Genomic DNA, 6,436 nt, shown 5'->3' with positions numbered 1-6,436 from the left:
ACCACACAGGAGGAGAGACAACACTTCCTCTATATACTACACCACACAGGAGACACATCCTCTATATACTACACCACACAGGAGACACTTCCTCTATATACTACACCACACAGGAGAGCTGACACATCCTCTATATACTACATCACACAGGAGAGCTGACACATCCTCTATATACTACATCACACAGGAGAGCTGACACATCCTCTATATACTACATCACATAGGAGAGATGACACATCCTCTATATACTACACCACACAGGAGAGCCAACACATCCTCTATATACTACACCACACAGGAGACACATCCTCTGTATACTACACCACACAGGAGACACATCCTCTGTATACTACACCACACAGGAGACACATCCTCTATATACTACACCACACAGGAGAGCTGACACATCTTCTATACATTACACCTTATATCCGCCTTGGAAGTCTCTGTAGTAAAGTTTCCGAGTTTGCTTCGTCTGGCCAAAACTTACAATCTGCAGAGATTTGCTTAGATTTGTATGGCTTGGGGTTTAAATATAAAACTGTCAGCTCAGGCTTAAAGCTTTTCTTCTTGGATAAAAGCAATTTAGTCAACTTTTTTGTGATGTAAACCCCTGTCAAAATGTATAAACAGAATGTCGACGGCTGACAGGTGCTGAGGAGGCTTTTGATTATTGTGATTTATCTGAAAAGGCAAGAAGAGCTCCTGCACAAAAAATACATTACCAGCCAAAAAAGCTAAAGGATCCATCCACTGAATCTGTAATGTGCATACACTTTAATTAATGTGGGTCGGAATGTTTTAGTAGCTTGTAATGGACAGGGGTCATGGGGGAAATAGAAGTGTATTACACTTTTCAATTATCCTCAAATCAGAAACCAAGGATCACTAAAGAGCTCTAGATGCAAAACTCCAAGGGAGACGCTTCATCTACATATGTTGCCAGTTACCATGCTGTTCCAGGCAGGGCCGGCCTTAAGGGGCGGAAAACTAGGCATTTGCCAAGGGCCCCCTGTCCTAAAGGGGTCCCCTGCATGTGGACTTTTGTGTGCATAGGATGTAATGCTCCTTTAATACCCCTTGGTTGAATACCTGGGTGCAGATGCTTCTCATCTGTCTCCTGTCTATATATCTATCATCTATCCGTCTAGTTATATATCTCCTATAATCTGTCTATTTTCTATCTATCTATCTATCTATCTATCTATCTATCTATCTATCTATCTTTCTCATATCTATCTATCTATCTATCTATCCATCTCATATCTATCTATCTATCTATCTCCTATCTATCTATCTATCTATCTATCTATCTATCTCATATCTATCTATCTATCTATCTATCTATCTATCTATCTATCTCATATCTATCTATCTATCTCATATCTATCTATCTATCTATCTCATATCTATCTATCTATCTCATATCTATCTATCTATCTATCTATCTATCTATCTATCTATCTATCTATCGATCTATCTATCCATCTCATATCTATCTATCTATCTCCTATCTATCTATCTATCTATCTATCTATCTATCTATCTATCTCATATCTATCTCATATCTATCTATCTCATATCTATCTATCTAACTATCTATCTATCTCCTATCTATCTATCTATCTATCTATCTATCTATCTATCTCATATCTATCTATCTATCTATCTATCTATCTATCTATCTCGTATCTATCTATCTATCTATCTGCAACATCCCCCACCGGGGCCTAGCCCTTGAGGTGAGGCCTGGAGTCAGCCGGGGCCCGCAGTACCGGAGTGGCTGGCGGTTGCGGCCTAAGCACGCTATTGTCACGGTGCTTGGTACGGGGGAACCGGAGGGCTGTCCTACAGCCTGGCAGGTCTCCAGCAGGGTGGTGTTGGCAAGAAATGATGAGGGAGAGGCTGCTATAGCGGATCTCCCTGGGGCAACCCCTTAATGTCCCGAGTGTGAGTCTCTGGGTGATGGACAGGGTGCCGGTGATGAAGGCAGCCGTATTAGCAGGGACCAGACGGAGACAGAAGTTGAAGGAAACAACTTACAGTTCTTTATTTGAACCGGCAGGAACCGCAGCAACGTGCCTTTAACAGGTAGATGGAGTGCTGAGATGTGAGTTGGAGGGAGCCTCAGGAGACAGTTCACCAGCCTGGATGTAGAGCGCAGGCTGGGAGGCAGCTGTGTCCGGGTAGGAAGCTTCAGCTTGTCCTGTAGGGCTTCAGGTATCACCTTTAAAGGTAAGATGATACCCCTTTTCCTCACTACACTAACTCTAGTCTGATGCTCCACTCTTCAGAGGCAGGGGCTAGGCTCTTCCTGCTCTGGTATGGGCTAGACAGAGATTACTCACTCGCTCACTCTAGGATTCTCCTACACTAGAATCTCTCTAGACTAGAATCGTCAGAATCTCAGACCCAGAACATTCCTGGCCAGGGAGTTTTATTACCTCCCTTTGGTCAGGTGGTGGCTGCTCCTCCAATCACATCTCAGCTTACAGAGCACAGGATGTAACACATATCATTGGACAATAGCATCTTGCATCATACAAAATACTTAACTCCTGCCTTGCCAGGCAGGATTCACCACTGCAATACCCCTATGTCCTATAAGGACCATGTAGTGTAATGGGATTACATGCAGGTGGGACGTGTTCGCAAACCCTCCCTCGCCATTGCATCGGCGAGGGTGTTGCATACCCCGGGGGCAATTGAAAGAGCCGCCCTCGGCTCGACTACAGATGGTTTGGGGCACAGAGGGGGCTAAGGGCACTTCTAGGAAGTGCAGGCTATGTGAGGTGTAGGGACAAACCGCCCATGGTCCTGGAGACAGGCACCTGGGTTGGTGTCGGACTGAGACAAAAACATGTAGCTGTATGACATTTGGTCGCTGACGCCATTAAACCGAACTGTACAGTAGGAAAGGTGTGGTGTCATGTCCTGTAATCCACTCCTTGCACCAAGGCCTGTATATTTGTTTTATCAACGCTTCTTCCCTGGCGGCAATTATATAATGTGTATATCTGCATTGCGTTAGCATATGCGACACGAGTACCTCCTGACTGGTATCCTTACCCATGTATGGGTGGCATCCAGGTGCTAACTGTGTAACACCCCCGGTCCCCTTAGGACCCGCAGTTTACGGACTACCCCCACTTGCAAACCTCAGTTTGAGGGATCAGGTAGCGGTCAGTGTTTTACATAGAAAGACGGTCCGACACAGCCACACTACAACCTGAAAAGCCTATGAAAGGGTTAATGCAGACTACTGGCATATCTTCTGACAGTGTGCAAACAGGTAAATTCACATTGGCTTAGGAGCCCAATGGGTACACATCTTGAACGTTACAAACGTTACAGAAGTAGATAGGCTACTCAGGGTAGCACGATAGCAAATGTCTCTTTCCTGCAAAGAAAAGGCATGGGAGTGCAAACATAATGTCCGTACCTAAAAAGGAAGGCATTAAGTGCAAAATACTAATAAATAAAGTGGCAACTTTTCCTGGTAGTATCTGGCAAAAGTCTCACAGAAGGTCTCTAATGACAAAGTCCATCTTCTGGGTACAGCCCTTGATGTGGGGAAAAGTGCACTGAGAAGCAAAGGGTCTCCTCTATGTGTAGAGGGACATAGTCCTTTGAAGAAATCTCTGCTGTGGCAGAGGAAGGGTGCTATCATAGCACAGGACAATAATCAGTTCAAGGTATGTCTCTTGACTGAGATAAATAAGGGTAAGAGTCTCAGGAAAGTCTCTGGCTCTTGTGGAATAGGACAGAAATATACAATATGTACAGTACCTGAAGTGGGCTACAGCCCTTCAGGGGTTACTCTGCATCTTCTTCGGTGGTAAGTACTTCGGTGTCAGAAAAACGTACCTGCCTCCTCCTTCTGCGTGACACCAGCTGGTACTCCTGCAGGTACGCAGGAGCTTTACCTTTTGTCTCTCTTTGAGACCTCCGAAGTTCCGGTCTGGAGAAGATAACAACCTCCTCATCATCCTCCTCTGAGTCAGGCGCTGGAGTCGGAGTCTCAGCTGGCTCTGATGCTTCAGGGGTTGCAGACAGTGGAGCCGGATCATCCTCCACAGGCAGCAGTATTGGAGACTGCGGTGGGGATGATGGTCTCTCCGAGGTACCTCTTACTGGAGTGGAAACAAAACAGAATTGAGGCACAGTCACAAGTTCCAAGAAACTGGGGGTAGGCGAACACAAGGAGGTCTGTAAGTTGGGGGTCGAGGTGAGAGGTGTGGACATAGGGGCAAAAGGACGAAGACATCTCTTCAGCCGGTTCCTATGTACCCGGAGTGGTGGACGGTCTCCTCTTGAAATCTCCTAGACTTCAGGGGAGAGACTGTCCCTAACTAGGTATGGCTCACGCTCCCAACGCCCATCTAGCTTACTGGTGGGATGGTTGTTGCGCAGCCACACTCGATCTCCTGGGGAAAAAGGCTCAGCACAGGCATTACGATCAAAGTCTCGTTTTTGTTTCTCTCGGGCCTCTTCCAACCGCAGGTCCACAACTTCTCTGGCGTCCACCAGGCACCTCTGGTGTTCGTGAACCCAGTCAGTCTGGGGGAGTAAAGACTGGGAATCAGGGGACTCCATGTCCCAGGTCATATCAGCAGGGAGATGGCCGTGTCTCCCGAACATCAGATAATACGGGGTGTATCCTGTGGAGCAATGAGTGGTATTGTTGTACAGGTACACTAATTCGGGCAACAGTTTTGGCCAGTCAGCCCTTTTTGCAGGGGTCAGAGTCCTCAGCATATTGATTAGAGTCTGGTTCATCTTTTCACAAAGCCCGTTGCCTTGGGGATGATAGGCTGTGGTCCTCAGCTTCTTGCAGCCATATAGAGTGCACAGCTCCTGGAAGACTTGGGACTCAAATGCTGTTCCTTGGTCTGTAAGGATCTGGTCCGGACAGCCATAGGGGAGGATGAAGCTCTTCCACAGGGCCGCTGCGGTGGTCCTTGCAGACAGATCTCTGACGGGTACTGCAACCACAAATTTGGTATAGTGGTCGATGATCGTAAGAGCATAACTGTGACCGGATCTGCTGGGCTCCAACTTCACGTGGTCCAATGCCAGGATCTCCAAGGGCCGTTGGCTCACAATGGGACGTAGAGGGGCCCTTTGATTGTGTCGCTCTCCTCGAGCGATGGCGCAGGCTGGGCATTCTCGACACCAGGCTTCAATGTCGGACTTTATGTTGACCCAGAAGAATCGCCTTCGGAGGGTGGCTTCAGTCTTCTGAGCGCCAAAGTGTCCAGACTGGTCATGGTACATTTCCAGTACTATCTTGGCGTCCCTCCTGGGAATCACAACCTGGTATAGCCGGTCATAAGTGATAGGGTCCAGAGTTCTTCTCTTTAGCAGACCCTGGTGCATGCTCAGAGTCTTTCTCTGGCGCCACAATTGAGACAGTTCTCCATTAGCTCTTCTGCGCCGGATTCTTTCGGGCACTCGCCCACTAGAGAGATAGTCCATTACTTCTCCTATGGCACGGCTATCAGCCTGAAGACTCATCCAGAGGTCCTTTTCCGCAGGGGGCTCTGACTCTTCTTGAGGAGTAGCTGGCGCTGCCTCTGTCGGTAGGGAGTAAACTCTCTGGGCATCTTGACGCACAAACCGGGCATAGAATGCTGGCATCTCGACATCTTCCCACTGAGCATACGTGGAGGGTCCCTCCCACTGGTCAGGGAGACGGGACAGAGCGTCGGCGTTGTCATTGGTCTTACCAGCCCGGTACTTGATGGTAAAGCTGAAATTGGCAAGTCTGGAGGCCCACCGTTGTTCCAGTGCTCCAAGACGTGCGGTGTTCAGATGCGCCAAAGGATTATTGTCTGTGAAGACAGTGAAAGATGATGCAGCTAGATAGTCCTTGAACTTTTCGGTCACAGCCCAGACTAACGCCAGAAACTCCAACTTGAAGGAACTATAGTTCTGGTCGTTTTGCTCCGGTTCTCGGAGGGAACGACTGGCGTAGGCTATGACCCTTTCAGTTCCGTTTTGGAGCTGGGATAATACCGCCCCTAGACCTTGCTTGCTGGCATCAGTGTATAGGGTGAAAGGCAGACTATAGTCTGGATATCCCAACACCGGAGGTTCAGTCAGCCGTTGCTTGAGCATCTGGAAGGCAGCTTCTCGTTCGGCCGTCCACTCAATGGATACTCGGGAACGTTGGCTCTCTTTTGGCAGGCCCCTTAGAAGCTCTTGCAGGGGAGCCGCCAGCTGGGCAAACTTCGGGATGAAACGCCTGTAATAACTGGCAAATCCCAGGAAGCTTTTGATGTCCCGTACGGTGGATGGGGTAGGCCAGTCGTAGACAGCTGCAATCTTCTCTGGATCTGTCTCAATTCCATGAGCGCTCACCACATGTCCCAGGTACTTGACGCTAGGTTGTAGCAGGTGGCACTTGGATGGCTTGACCTTCAACCCATGTTGG

The sequence above is a fragment of the Engystomops pustulosus genome, chromosome 1, assembly GCF_040894005.1.
Source record: "Engystomops pustulosus chromosome 1, aEngPut4.maternal, whole genome shotgun sequence".
Classification (NCBI taxonomy): domain Eukaryota; kingdom Metazoa; phylum Chordata; class Amphibia; order Anura; family Leptodactylidae; genus Engystomops; species Engystomops pustulosus.
The sequence above is the reverse complement of the archived record's forward strand: the minus strand, read 5'-3'. Positions refer to the sequence as shown.